The sequence below is a fragment of the Lipotes vexillifer genome, unplaced genomic scaffold, assembly GCF_000442215.2.
Source record: "Lipotes vexillifer unplaced genomic scaffold, Lipotes_vexillifer_v1.1 scaffold1019, whole genome shotgun sequence".
NCBI classification, from domain to species: Eukaryota; Metazoa; Chordata; class Mammalia; order Artiodactyla; family Lipotidae; genus Lipotes; species Lipotes vexillifer.
Window position 1 is genome coordinate 771,876 of NW_006776835.1, and position 14,642 is coordinate 786,517.

Below are 14,642 nucleotides of genomic sequence, written 5' to 3' on the forward strand. Positions count from 1 at the left end.
GGAAAGAGGGAAAGGGAGACTTGCATGCTAACCTGCCCTTCATTCAGCGGGTAGTTGTCAGCATCAACCAGGATTGGCAGTTGGGATTGAAACAAGATTTAAAAGTAGCATATAGGTAAATACTGATGTTTCCATTTGAAAACTCAAAGCTACTGGCATATTCAGTCACATGTGACCTCTTGCCCCTATCCTATTTTTCAGTCCCTTATGTTGCGAGCAGGCAGCTGGCCTTGTTTATCTTTGTTCTCCAGTACCTAGTCCAGCGTAGGCTCTTAATAAATATTTGCTCCCAGCCCAGAAATGGACCTTGGTATCTTCTTAGTTGTTTTTTATAACTTCAATACTTACCATAATGCCTGGCAAATAATAGAGGCTCAGTAAATATTTGCTCCAGGAAGGAATAAGTTGAATGAATTCTTTGTCGGCTTAGGATAAAACACTATTCTAGGTTATCTGTTGTTGTATAACAAATTATTCCCAAAATATAGCATTCTAAAACTTATAGTTTCTGGGGGTCAGCAATTCAAGAGTGGCTTAAGTAGCTGATTCTGTCTCAAGATTGCTCATGAAGTTGCAGTCAAAATGTCAACTGGGCTGCTATCATCTGAAAGCTTATTTGAGGATCACTTCCAAGTTGGCTCACTTACATGTCTGTTAGCAGGAGGCCTCAGTCTCTGGCCTCATGCACCTCTCCATAGGGTAGGCTACTTCAGTGTCCTCATAACACAGCAGCTAACTTCCCCAAGAGAAGTAATCCAAGAGGAAAAACTAGGACGAACCCATGTTGCCTTTTATCACCTAGTCTGAGAAGGCTACTTTCACCACATTCTGTTTATTAGAACCAAGTTGCTAATTGTAACCCACAGTCAGGGTGAGGGGAATTAGGCCTCTCCTTTTTGAGGGAAGAATATCAAAGAATCTGTGGACATATTTTAAAACTGCCACAATCACTTTGATACTCTGAACTGAATAAAGAGAAATTACCCATTTACAAGAAGTGAGACAGGGTTTCAGAGATGGTATTCATCCTGCCACTTATTTGCCCTCTTCAATTATATTTTCCTTTCCTAAAAGGAAAAAAAAATTAGCATTTTGTCCTACCAAAATTAATTACTATTTTTACCTTTTTTTTTTTGAATAGGTAACACATGTATATGGTGTAAAAATTCAACAGTAAAATGAATATACAATGAAAAACAAGTTTCCTTCCACTGAATTCCAGCCACCCAGTTTCCCTCCCTAGGGAAGGCCACTAATACTAGTTTATTTATCCTTTCAGAGACCTTCTATGCACTATAAATAGATACTTATAAGGTTGTTTTTACACAGATGGTAGCATACTGTAATTACTGTTCTGGACCTTGCGGTTTTTTTCAATTTGCCTGTATATCTCAGAATTTGTTCCATATCAGTTTATTTATAGTTGTTTTTTAACAGCTGCATAGTATTCCATTGTGTGGATATGCAGAAATGTATTTGATTGCTTCTTCATTAAACGACATTTAGTTTCCCATCTTTTTCTATAATAAACACTGCTGCAGTAGGTGCCTTGTTCATTTTGTACACTGAGAATATTTGTGGATAAATACCTTCAAGTGGATTTGTTGGGTCAAAGAGAATGTGCTTTTTGAAAGATAATGCCCGATTACCACCAGAGGTTGGACCAGCTTTATACACCCACCAGCAATATATGAATTTCCTGTGCCCTCTCTAGGCATAGTAGCAGTAGAAACATTTAGAAGTGTTGGCAGTAAATAATTATTATATGTATTTTACACTTTACGCCCGACACAATCCCGATACATGTTGATACCAAAAAGTTGATTGTTTTTGTTTGTTTGTTTTGGGGGCTTTTTGACTGAAGTATAGTTGATTTGCAATGTTGTGTTAGTTTCTGGTGTTAAAAAACTGTTTGTTGGTTAACCTCAGGGGAGATAGACTTTCTCTGTGGAAGTTTACTGAGTTGGTCACTATATTCCAGAGTTTTTAAACTCTTTGATAGAGTAGAATGCTACTGAGAGAGACCCTACTGCCTGCTGTAGATTGCTTTAATGTTTTATTATTTTTTTTAATTTATTCATTTATTCATTTATTTTTGGCTGTGTTGGGTCTTCGTTGGCTGCATGCGGGCTTTCTCTAGTTGTGGCAAGCAGGGGCTACTCTTCGTTGTGGTGCTCGGGCTTCTCATTGCGGTGGCTTCTCTTGTTGTGGAGCGCAGGCTCTAGGTGCGCAGGCTTCAGCAGTTGTGGCACGTGGGCTCAGTAGTTGTGGCTCGCGGGCTCTAGAGTGCAGGCTCTAGAGCATAGGCTCAGTAGTTGTGGCACACGGGCTTAGTTGCTCCGCGGCATGTGGGATCTTCCTGGACCAGGGATCGAACCCGTGTCCCCTGCATTGGCAGGTGGATTCTCAACCACTGTGCCACCAGGGAAGTCCCTGCTTTAATGTTTTATTGAAGTATAACATAAATAAAATGAATAAATACTAAGTACATGGTTTGATGAATTTTTATATATGTATATAACTGTGTGACTACTACCTACATCCAGAGCTAGAACATTACCAGTACCCCTAGAGTATTCTCTCATGCCCTCTGCAGTCAATACCACCCCAAAAGGTAACCACTGTTCTGATTTGTATCATTATAGATGAGTTTTCCTACCTTGAAATGTGATCACATGGTATGTACTCTTGTTTGGCTTCTTTCACTTAACATTATGTCTGTGAGATTCATGCATTTTGTAATGTATAGCAGTAGTTCATTCTTCAGAGCATTATAATATTACATTATGAATATACCACAATTTATCCATTCTACTTTTTACAGACATTTGAGTTGTTTCTGGTTTGGGACTATTATGAGTGAAGCTGCTATAAACATTCTTTTACATGACTTTTGTTGGATGTAAGTCCTTGTTTCTGAGAATTGCTGGGTCATAGGGTAGATGTATGTTTAGCTTTAGAAGATCTGCTTAGAAATACATGAGTTTGGTAGAAACAAAATAGTTTTCCATAGTGCTTTTACCAATTTATACTCCCACTCAGATAAAAATTTTTTCTACCAGGTAAACAATATCTGAAATGACATGCCTTATATTTCATGCCTTGTATTTTGTTTAGCTTAAGTCTTTGATCATTGTTAAAACTCTATGGGAAATAGCGTTTTATTAGTCATTTATACTTCTAAGTGCTTGAGTTTCATGGCCTTTCATAGAATCACAGAATTCTAGAGGTCTAGTCCAACAAAGGACGATAAAGTAGCTTGCCCAGAATCATACAGCAGGTTACTGACTCAGTTGGGTAAAGTAGATGCCTATTCAACTCACAAAATAAACTATTACTGTATTCAAACACTAGTAAGAGTCCCATTATGTATAAGCCCCATTATGTATAAGAATGGAAATACTTGGAGAGAGAGACATGGACATATATATACTAACAAACGTAAGGTAGATAGCCAGTGGGAAGCAGCCGCATGGCACAGGGAAACCGGCTCGGTTCTTTGTGGCTGTCTGGAGGGGTGGGATAGGGAGGGTGGGAGGGAGGGAGACAAAGAGGGAAGAGATATGGGAACATATATATATGTATAACTGACTCACTCTGTTATAAAGCAGAAACTAACACACCATTGTAAAGCAATTATACCCCAATAAAGATGTTAAAAAAAAAAAAAAAAACTTAAAAAAGATGTCAACAATGAGAAACTGAATATATGGGATATTATATTATTTACTTTGTCATTTTATTCCTCCTTATTTAAATAAAAATAAGATGTGGTTTCTTGCTTTTGTAAAAAAAAAAAAAAAAAAGAATGGAAATACTTGGAAATTTTTCTTTTATTGACTTAAATAAAACTGCCAAATATTTCTCCAGCAGAGATGGGTTTATTCAGGATAGGCAGAGAATTGCAATTTGGGGTCTGCAACCATGGTAAGCCACATGCAAGTCCCTACATGGCAAGGGAAGGAAAACACTTTTGTAGATGGGAAGGGGAAGCTGGGAGTGCTAAAGTAAACAAGGAAACCACGATTGAGTCCTTGCCAGGAAAGAAGAGGAGTCATTCCTCTTTCTCTTGGGCTTTGCTGTTATCACAGGGCATGAGAGCTCCTTCTTCTGGTCTCCCAGCTCTGTTTAATTGAGGTTTCTGTTTATTTATTTTTTACATTTCCCCCTTTTAATCAAGATCTTTCTCTGAAAATGTCACTGACCAAAATCAGTTTTTCTAGTTTGAGCAGCTTTTTGTCCCTCAGTGCCAGGAAGGACCTTTTCTAGGTGTAATGTCTCAAGGCAGAGGAAAAGTGCACAGATTGGAAACCTATTGAGGTCACGTTCGAGTGAAAAGGGAGGGTAGAAGGCAGAATTCTCAAGCACTTTTTATCTGAAGTCCGTATGTTATCAAGATCATAAACATTTGAGATCATCTGAAGTGTTATATCATCATCAGAGGTTTGGCAACACACTTCCAACAGGGCTGGTCTAGATATGTTCGGAAAGGTGTCTCATCAGATATTGCTGCTTCTCTTCTGGGAAATCTTCACTTTCAGGTAACCCAGATAATGTGCAGGTCCCGTCAGGGTTTGGTGCTTTCTTTACTTGTATCACATGACTCGCCAAGAATCTGTTTCTTGGAGTTTGGTGGTACAAGGGTTGGCTAGCAGTACCCGATAGGGGCCTTTCCAGTGAGGTATAAGAGAATTCTTTCCCAATAGATGAAATCTGCAGGTTACAAGGTGTGATGCTTAAGGTCTTCGTCTCCCAAGGGTACACTGTGAAAAGACTGCTTTACCAAAGCATGGTTATTTTATTTTTTTTAAACATCTTTATTGGAGTATAACTGCTTTACAGTGTTGTTAGTTTCTGCTGTATAACAAAGTGAATCAGCTATATGCATACGTATATCCCCATATCCCCTCCCTCTGCGTCTCCCTCCCACCCTCCTTATCCCACCCCTCTAGGTGGTTGCAAAGCACCGAGCTGATCTCCCTGTGCTATGCAGCTGCTTCCCACTAGCTATCTATTTTACATTTGGTAGTATATATAAGTCCATGCTACTCTCTCACTTCGTCCCAGCTTACCCTTCCCCCTCCCCATGTCCTCAAGTCCATTCTCTAGTAGGTCTGCCTCTTTATTCCTGTCCTGCCCCTAGGTTCTTCATGACCATTTTATTTTATTTTATTTTTTAGATTCCATATATATGTGTTAGTGTACGATATTTGTTTTTCTCTTTCTGACTTACTTCACTCTGTATGACAGACTCTAGGTCCATCCGCCTCACTACGAACAACTCAATTTCATTTCTTTTTATGGCTGAGTAATATTCCATTGTATATATGTGCTGCATCTTCTTTATCCATTCATCTGTTGATGGGCACTTAGGTGCTTCCATGTCCTGGCTATTGTAAATAGTGCTTCAGTGAACATTGTGGAACATGACTATTCATGGATTATGGTTTTATCAGGGTATATGCCCAGTAGTGGGATTGCTGGGTCATATGGTAGTTCTGTTTTAGTTTTTCAAGGAACTTCCATACCTTTCTCCATAGTGGCTGAAAGCATGGTTATTTTTAATAGAAGCAGTTAGGCTTTTGCAGTATTAGAGTATCTCTCCTTTTATCACTTGTGGGTCAAAAGAAGCAGAAGCCAAGTGCATTGGACATCTTATGACTATCTCAAAGGGGAGAGTTTATGAGTTCTAAAAGGAGTGGATCTGAGATTTGGAAGGACCAACAGCAATGCTTTTGGCCAAGGTATTTGGAGGGCCTCTACTAGTTTTGCCAATTCAGTCTTAAAAGTGCGGTTGGTGTGTTCCACAAGGAAACCAGAGGATTGAGGGTGGTAAGCACAGTGAAACTTGTAAAACCGGATAAACAGCACAGGCTCGTTGAATTACCTGGCCAGTAAAATGGGTTCCTCGATCACTGTAAAGTTCGAGAGGAGTTCCCCAGGTAGGGTTAATCTTTTCCAAAAAGACCTTAGCCACAGAAGAGGCAGTAGCCTGTCTGCAAGAGAAGGCTTCAGTTCATTGTGAAAACATACAGACCATGACTAAAATATATTCACATCCATGAGATGGAGGGAGTTGTATGACATCCATTTGCCAAACCTCAAATTAATCAGTTTAGTAGCATTTTAAAATTTTTATTTATTTATTTGGCTGCATCGGGTCTTCGTTGCGGCATGCAGGATCTAGTTGTGGCATGCAGGTTTTCTCTTCTCTAGTTGTGGCATGGGCTCCAGAGCGCTTGGGCTCTGTAGTTGTAGTGCGTGGGCTCTGTAGTTGTGGTACGCAGGCTCAGTAGTTGTGACACGTGGGCTTTGTTGCCCTGCGGCATGTGGGATCTTAGTTCCCCAACCAGGTATTGAACCCGTGTCCCCTGCATTGGAAGGCAGATTCTCTACCACCGGACCACCAGGGAAGTCCCGAATTAAGCCGTTTAAAATGTCCAGGAGCAGTACAAACAGGCTTCCCTGGGTTGTACTTTGGACAAGTGGGACAAGTGAGGTAGTCACTTTTTGTAGCTTTCTTAATGTTTCCCCACTCATATTGATTCATGAATGCTATCATTTTGTCAGTACACCAGTAGTTTAATGCATGGACAGTGGCAGGGAGTGGGAATTTTAGAGTCCTCTACAAGACTGGGTTGTTATTTGGTCCAAACCAGAACTTTCTCTTTTTATCAAACCAAAAATGGTTGAATTTCCAACCTTGCTTTTCCTTTTCTGAGGCCAATTGTTGGGCTTCTCTAGCCAGTTTCTCTTAAGTCATCATTTGGGGAAATATCCCTTTGAGCCATGACAGAGATTTGGCTGCTTTCGTTTGGCATTGAGTGTGCTGAGAATTCAGGAGAACTTCTACTGCGTGAGGTATAAAAATGGCTAAAGGGCATCCCATAGTGATTTTCTTGGTTGCTTTAACTAAAACGGCAGTGGCTGTAATGGCTCTAAGGCAAGGGCGGGATGTGTTCCCATGCCACAGAGTCCAGTTACTGGCTATAACATCCTGTGGGTTGTTGGTGGTCCCTTGTTTTTGGGTAAGTACCCCAAGGACATTCCCTTCCTTTTCATAAACAAAAAAGGAAAAGGGGAATTTGATAATTGTGATGCCCAAGAGCAGGTGGGTTCATAAAACTCCCCTTTAAGGCCTTAAAGGTCGTGTTGTCCAGTTCTTCCCATAAAATTGGGTCAGGATTGTTACTGTTGAGTAAGACATACAGAGGCTTGGCCATAGAGAGAAATTTAGAATCCAATTTAAGCAACAACCAGTAGCTCAAGAATACCTCTCGGCACCTACTTTTGGGTTTGGGGAAACTTAGGACAACATGAAGTCTATCTGGATCTGATTGTAGCCATTATTTTGAGATCAGATGCTCTAAATATTGAAACTAGGTTTGGGCAAACTGCAGTTTTTCTTTGGTGACCTTGTGTCGCTTTAAGCCTAAAAGTTTGTTTGTTTTGTTTTTTAATTTTATTGTAGTTGATTTACGGTGTTGTCTTTAATTTCAGTTGTACAACAGAGTGACTCAGTTATGCATATATATATTCTTTTCCATTGTGGTTTTTCACAGGATACTGAATATAGTTCCCTGTGCTATACAGTAGGACCTTGTTGTTTATCCATCCTATATATAATAGTTTTAAACCTGAAAGTTTTAGCAAGTGGTTGCTGTCCTCCTGTGAAGAGAAAAGGAGAGCAAAGAAGCAAATCATCTACATACTGCAACAAAGTAGAACCCCTGAACTTTATATCATCCAGATCAGCCTTCAGGGTTGGTGAGAAATGAAGGGCTCTCAATAAAGCCCTTGAGACATTACTGTCCTGGTGAATTGTTTTTCTTCCCAAATGAAGGCAAACAGGTGTTGGCTAGCTTCATCAACTGGAATACCAAGGAGTGAACTCATAAATCAGTTACAGTAAAGAATTTACTTCTGATAGGAATAGATGTTAGTAACCTATGAGGTTTAGGAACAACAAGATATTGAGGGATAACAAGGTTTTTCTTGTTTGTTTTTGGCCGTGCCGCGCAGCTTCCGGGATCTTATTTCCCCAGCCAGGGATTGAACTTGGGCCACAACAGTGAAAGTGCCAAATCCTAACCACTGGACCACCAGGGAACTCCCAACAGTGTTGTTTTTTTTGCTCAGAGGTCCTGGGCCTCCACCCTTGGCCCTTAGGTTTTCTCACTGGGAAAATGGAAGTGTTACAGGGGCTAGTACAAGGGGTAAAGAGGCCTCAAGCCTTGTAATCTTCTATTATGGGCTTTGTGCCTTGAAGGGCTGCTTTACTTTATATGATATTGATTAATTCCGGGAAGAGGTTTTGAGGAATCTATGTGAAACTTGATGGGAGATGCACTATTAATTTTGCCAATATCAGTTGGAGATTTTGCCCATAAGGAAGGTGATAGCTGATTCAATAGGGGCAAATGATCAGTGTTTCCAGAATCAGCTCTAGAACAGAAAAAAGAGGTCAAAGGATCATTTAATTCACCTGGCTGGTTACTTTGATGACTACTCTCAAATTCTAGAATTAACTCCTCCTTTTGGGAGAAAGAAATTTTGGCATGATACTTCTCTAAGAAGTCTCGGCCTAATAAATGGGTAGGGACAGAGAAACTAAGGAGAAAAGGGTGTGTGTATCTGAAAGGGCCTGAACAAAAGGGAATTAATTGGTCAGAGATAGGAACCTTTTGAGGTTCATTAGAGATCCCCACTATTTGAACTGGGGTATTTTGGAGGTTTTTTTGGCCACGTCTCGTGGCATGTGGGATCATAGTTCCCCGACCAGGGATTGAACCCGAGCGCCCTGCATTGGAAGCGTGGAGTCTTAACCACTGGACTGCCAGGGAAGTCCTGAAATGTTTTAATATCCCCAGGCAGGGGCTGCTTTATATTAGTTGGGTTGAGCACTGAGAGTTTAGCTCCAGCATCATTTAGGACTGGAAGAGATCCATTCCCAATCTGGAGAAATGTTTCTCCAAGTCTATTAAGAGGGAGAATTGGGAAAATCCCTGGTAGTTCCTCAGAGCCCCATAATTGAGAGTTGGGAGGATGTTGGAAAGGCTGGTTAGAGAGCTGAAGATGCCTAAAGTACTTAAATTTGTAGCAGTCTCTTTTCCAATGTCCTAGCTCTTTACAATAATAGCAGAAACTAGGAGGGTTTGGGTTTTGTTTAGGAGCCTTCATTTGCTGGATTGGAAGATTAAGAATTTTGGTGGTCTCCCATTTAGGTGACTCATCTAGAGTGCAAGAGAGCTGGTTTGTCAGATTAATTAAGTCTGGGATGGACATAGTTTCCCATTCCATCCTGGTCTTTGTTACTAGATGGGAAAGATCCCAGTTCAGCCCATTAATAAAAATAGAGTTAAAAACTACCAGGTGGAATCAACACATGAAGGAAGACCAGAATTTTTTTTTTAATCTGAAGTCGATTATAATAGTTATGAACAGTTTCATCAGATTTTTGTATGCAAGCCTGAAGTTTGTTCCAATCAACAGGCTTTGGAAAATTGCTCGATGAAGTCGCTTAGCCATATCTCGAACCTAATCATGTAGTAAGTTAGTGGGCTGGTCTCCCAGTTGTAATTCTAGAGACATTTCACGATTTTCCCAATTAGCAGTTTTCATCAAATGCTCTGCCTGGCCTTCACGGAACTAGATCCCACACGTATGCTGCGACCAAGAGTTCGCATGTAGCAACTAAGGAGCCCATGAGGGTGGGATAGGGAGGGTGGGAGGGAGGCTCAAGAGGGAGGGGATGTAGGGATATATGTATACTTACAGCTGATTCACTTTGTTGTACAACAGGAACTAACACAACATTGTAAAGCAAGTATACTCCAATAAAGATATTAAAAAAGAAGAGGCACAAGCCACAACTGAGACCCGGTGCAACCAAATAAAAATCAATCAATCAGTCAATTAATCAATAAAAGTTTAACAAATAAACACCTCAGAAAATCTGTGAGGATCTTCAGTTACTTTGGGAAAATATTTGACAATGGCTCACAGTTCAATATAAGGGAATATAAGAAATTAAGGGTTTCGAGCCCTGGTCTGGGAAGATCCCACATGCCGCGGAGCAACTAAGCCCGTGAGCCACAACTACTGAGCCTGCGCGTCTGGAGCCTGTGCTCCACAACGGGAGAGGCCGTGACAGTGACAGGCCCGCGCGCCGTGAGGAAGAGTGGCCTCTGCTCGCCGCAACTGGAGAAAGCCCTCGCACAGAAACGAAGACCCAACACAGCCAAAAATAAATAAATACATTTATTTAAAAAAAAAAAAGAAATTAAGGGTTTAACCTATGGATCCTCAGAAAGCTTAATTTTTTTTTTTTTTTTAGGATTTTTTTTTTTTTTTTTGGCTGCATTGGGTCTTCGTTGTTGCATGCAGGCTTTCTCTAGTTGTGGCGAGCGGGGGTTACTCTTGGTTGCGGTGCACAGGTTTCTCGTTGCAGTGTCTTCTCTTGTGGAGCATGGGCTCTAGGTGCGTGTGCTTCAGTAGTTGTAGCACGCAGGCTCAGCAGTTGTGGCTCGCGGGCTCAGTAGTTGTGGCTCATAGGCTCTAGAGCACAGGCTCAGTAGTTGTGGCACACTGGCTTAGTTGCTCCGTGGCATGTGGGATCTTCCTAGAGCAGGGCTCGAACCCGTGTCCCCTGCATTGGCCAGCGGATTCTTAACCACTGTGCCACCAGGGAAGCCCAGAAGGCTTAATTTTTAAGGGACAGGCTCTAACAAGTTGAGAGGAAAAGGGAGCTGGGAGAGTTTCAGAGAGGGAGTAAGTTCCGGGAGAGAATTTGTATGAGGGAATTGAGGGTAAAGAGGAGGCATAGGCAGTATAGAAGGAAGGATTGAAATGGTGCTGGAGGCAGAGTCTGGCCACAAGAAGCCAAGGGAGAGAAAGGTGGTGCCAGAGGTGGAGCCTGAGACAAAGAAGCCAAGAAGAAGAGCCTGAGACTTCAGGAGCCATTTTATCTTTCTTTAATCATTTATTTGCCTCAGTTAATCTTAAAATCTTATTTTGCAGAGAAGCAGTTTTAGGTTCCTGATAATGTCTGGAAGCCTTAAAATGCCAGTTGAAATAGGCATACCATTCAGCTCTATTTCTGAGCTATTGTAGTCCAGTACAGTTTTAAGGAAATTAAGTTATGGGGATTTTAAAAGTTCCCCAAAATGGCCATTGAGGGCTTCCCTGGTGGCGCAGTGGTTGAGAGTCCGCTTGTCGATGCAGGGGACACGGGTTCATGCCCTGGTCCGGGAAGATCCCACATGCCGCGGAAAGGCTGGGCCCGTGAGCCATGGCCGCTGAGCCTGCATGTCCAGAGCCTGTGCTCCGCGACGGGAGAGGCCACAACAGTGAGAGGCCCGCGTACCCAAAAAAAAAAAAAAAATGGCCATTGATATTCTAAATTGCCTTTGGACAGGTTGGTCCATTTAGTTAGAAATGTGCATGAGGAAGGACCACAGTTTTTAAACATAAAATTGGCTAAAGTCCCGGGGTGTGGGGGCCACAGATAACTGGGATCCCATTTCTCAGAGGATTTCCTCTAGAGTAAAAGAACAATTTTCAAACAGCTCGAACAACTTACAGTTCGAACAGTTCAATTCAAACACCCTGCAAGCTAACACCAGCCATTTCTTTATACACAAAGAGGGCATGAGCTTGGATCCAGGAGAAAGACCCTCCAAATTCCACGGTCAGCAAGAAAAGCAGTGAGTTCAGTGGGCTCAATTTATGGGTACCTCACCTGTTTGCTCACCAGTCCTGGAGTCTTCAGGGGTCTCCTCTGGTGTCCGTATGGGCCACCAAAATGTTGACCTAAATCAAATAGATGACCAGACATTTCTCCAGCAAAGATGGGCTTATTTGAGATCAGCAGAGAATTGCAATTCAGTGTCTGCAACCATGGTGAGCCACATGCAAGTTCCTGCACAGCAAGGGAAGAACACTTTTATAGAGGGGAAAGGGAAATTGGGAACACTATAGTAAACAGAGTCCATAGCTTCTCATTGGCTGAGTCCTTGCCGGGAAAGAAGAGGAGTCTTTCTTCCTCCTGTTTGGGCTCTGCTACCATCACAGGGCATGAGAGCTCCTTCTTGTGGTCCCTCAACACTATTTAATTGAGGTTTCTGTTTATCATTTTTTTATACCTTACTTGAATAGAGTTTCTGGAGAGAAACAAGGAGCATTCATTTATTCAACATATATTTATTGAGCATCTACTATATGCCAAAAATGTTTCTAGTTCTTATAGATACAGCAGTCCAAAAAAACTGACAAAAATCTTGCTCTTCATAGAGCTTACATTCTAATAGGACTGAACAGACAATAAGCAAGATGAATAAATAAAATTTCTGCTATGTTACATACTGATAAATATTATGTGGAGGAAGGTAGGAAAGGGAACTAGAAAGTATATAAGTGGGGAGTGGGAATGAGGGATGGCCTCACTGAGATGACTTGAGAAAATATTTGAAAGAAATGAAGGGAAAGTACCTTTGAGAATATGGGGGATGGGGGGAAGGGATGTTACTGATAGATGGAATGGCAAGTTCAAGGCCCTAAGATGAGAACATGCTTCTTGTGTTCAAGGAACAAGTAGCTCACGTGCCAGAACAGAGTGTGAGGGGCACAGCAGTAGATGATGTTGATCAGAGAGGTAATGAGGGCTGAGATCACATGAATCCTTTAAGATCACAATAAGAATTTTGCCCTTTAATCTGGGTGAAATGGAAAGAAGCCTTTGGAAGGTTTTGAGTAGAGCAATGATAGGATATGACTTGGATTTTAACAGGATCTCTCTGGCTCCTGTGTTGAGAATGGGTCAGAGAGGGATAGGATGGCTGTTGCAATAATTAGAGGAGTACCTGGAGCCAGAGAAGTGGAGATAGTGAGATATCAAAATCTGGATATATTTTGAAGGTTGAGCCAACAAGATTTGCTGACTGTCAGATGTGGGGTGGTGTGAGAGTAAGAGAGGAGTCAAGCAGAACTCCCAAGGTTTTTGACCTGAACACCTGCAAGGATGGAAATGCCATTACCTGAAATAGGGAAAACTCAGAGCCAAGTTGTTATTGGGAGCAGGGGGCAAGGGAGTGGTCAAGGGACAGGTGGGTATCAGGAGCTCAGTTTGGGTCATGTTAAGTTTGAAATCTCTTTTGAGACATCAAATGGAAATGTCAAATTTGCAATTAGATATATGAATCTGGAGTTCAGGGAAAAGGTAGGTGCTGGAGATAGAAGTTTGAGTCATTAGTTAGATATGAAGTAGTAACAGCAAAAGGTGCTGAGAAGGAGCGAGCAGAACGATAAGAAGAAAATCAGGCCAGTGCGGTGTCCTTGTCCTGGAAGCCAAATGAAGGAAGTGTTTTCAAGAAGGAAAGTGGAAGCTAGGAAGCAAGGAAGCACGTGGCATACAAGAAGGAAAGTGGTCAACTGAGCATTAGTTTATGAGATCCCTGAGAGAAAGCAGGTACTAAGTGGAAATGGTAAAAATGAGGGCTCTGGAGGTAAAATTTACTTTTCCCACTATTGTGCTTGTATCAGTCTTGACTGCATGAGTGTTTTTTTTTTTTTCAATATTTATTTATTTGGCTGCATCGGGTCTTAGTCACGGCACGCAGGTTCTTTTTTATTTTTTTTAATGTTTATTTATTTATTTATTTTCTTATTAGCCATCCATTTTATACACATCAGTGTATACGTGTCAGTCCCAATCGCCCAATTCATCCCACCCCCACCCCCAGCCGCTTTCCCGCCTTGGTGTCCATACGTTTGTTCTCTACTTCTGTGTCTCAATTTCTCCTCTGCAAACCGGTTCATCTGTACCATTTTCTAGGTTCCACATATACGGGTACGCAGGTTCTTCGTTGCAGCACGTGGGCTTCTCATTGTGGCAGCAGAGTGCATGGGCTCAGTAGTTGCGGCACGCGGGCTCTCTTAGTTGTGGCCCACGGGCTCTAGAGCTCGTGGGCTCAATAGTTGTGGTGCATGGGCTTAGCTGCCCCACTGCATGTGGGATCTTAGTTCCCCACCCAGGGGTCAAACCCGCGTCCCCTGCATTGGAAGGCAGATTCTTACCACTGGACCACCAGGGAAGTCCCTGCACAACTGTTTTGAATTGTCCTTGCAACAAAGCAGTGCTGCTCTGGGATTGGGTTTTGTCTTAACACTGCACTCCTCCTGTTACCTGGGGGAACCTGATTGCTGCCTCATACCCAAGTCATTACCCTTTACCATGTTCTGGTGTTGATCGCCTTTAAGAAGGGAGAATATTTAACTCAGCACTCTAAAATTTAGTAATGTTTAATGAGATTATGTCTGTGATTTAGTAATGTTTAATGAGATTATGTCTGTGGTAAATATGAAAATAACCACCTAGAGAAACACAAAGCACTACTTTTACTACTACTTTTAGCAAATTATTATTTTTATTATCTTCAAACATGCCAACCCTTTCCTTATTTTGTGAACACTTACTCAAAATAGAAAGCTTTATAAAATGAAAACTAACTTTTCTCTTTCTCTTCAGCCTCCTTGCTGCCTTAAAGCTAGCCCTTAATAGAGAAACTAGGTCTGTTAAGTGTTATTTTCTGCTTTTTCCTTCCTGTCTTCTTAATCTCCCAGCTGTCTCAACTCAGAACCTTGTA

At 41.6% G+C, this 14,642-nt stretch overlaps 1 protein-coding gene and 1 non-coding gene across 2 annotated transcripts in view; one reads left to right on the forward strand and one right to left on the reverse strand.

Moving 5' to 3' along the window:
* The window catches only part of ZNF609 (zinc finger protein 609), a 182,885-nt gene that overhangs the window by 151,104 nt on the left and 17,139 nt on the right, over window positions 1–14,642 (forward strand). The gene's annotated exons all lie outside the window — the stretch shown is intronic.
* Window positions 8,038–8,109, reverse strand: TRNAE-UUC (transfer RNA glutamic acid (anticodon UUC)). Its single transcript has one exon. It is a non-coding gene; the product is annotated as a tRNA-Glu (tRNA).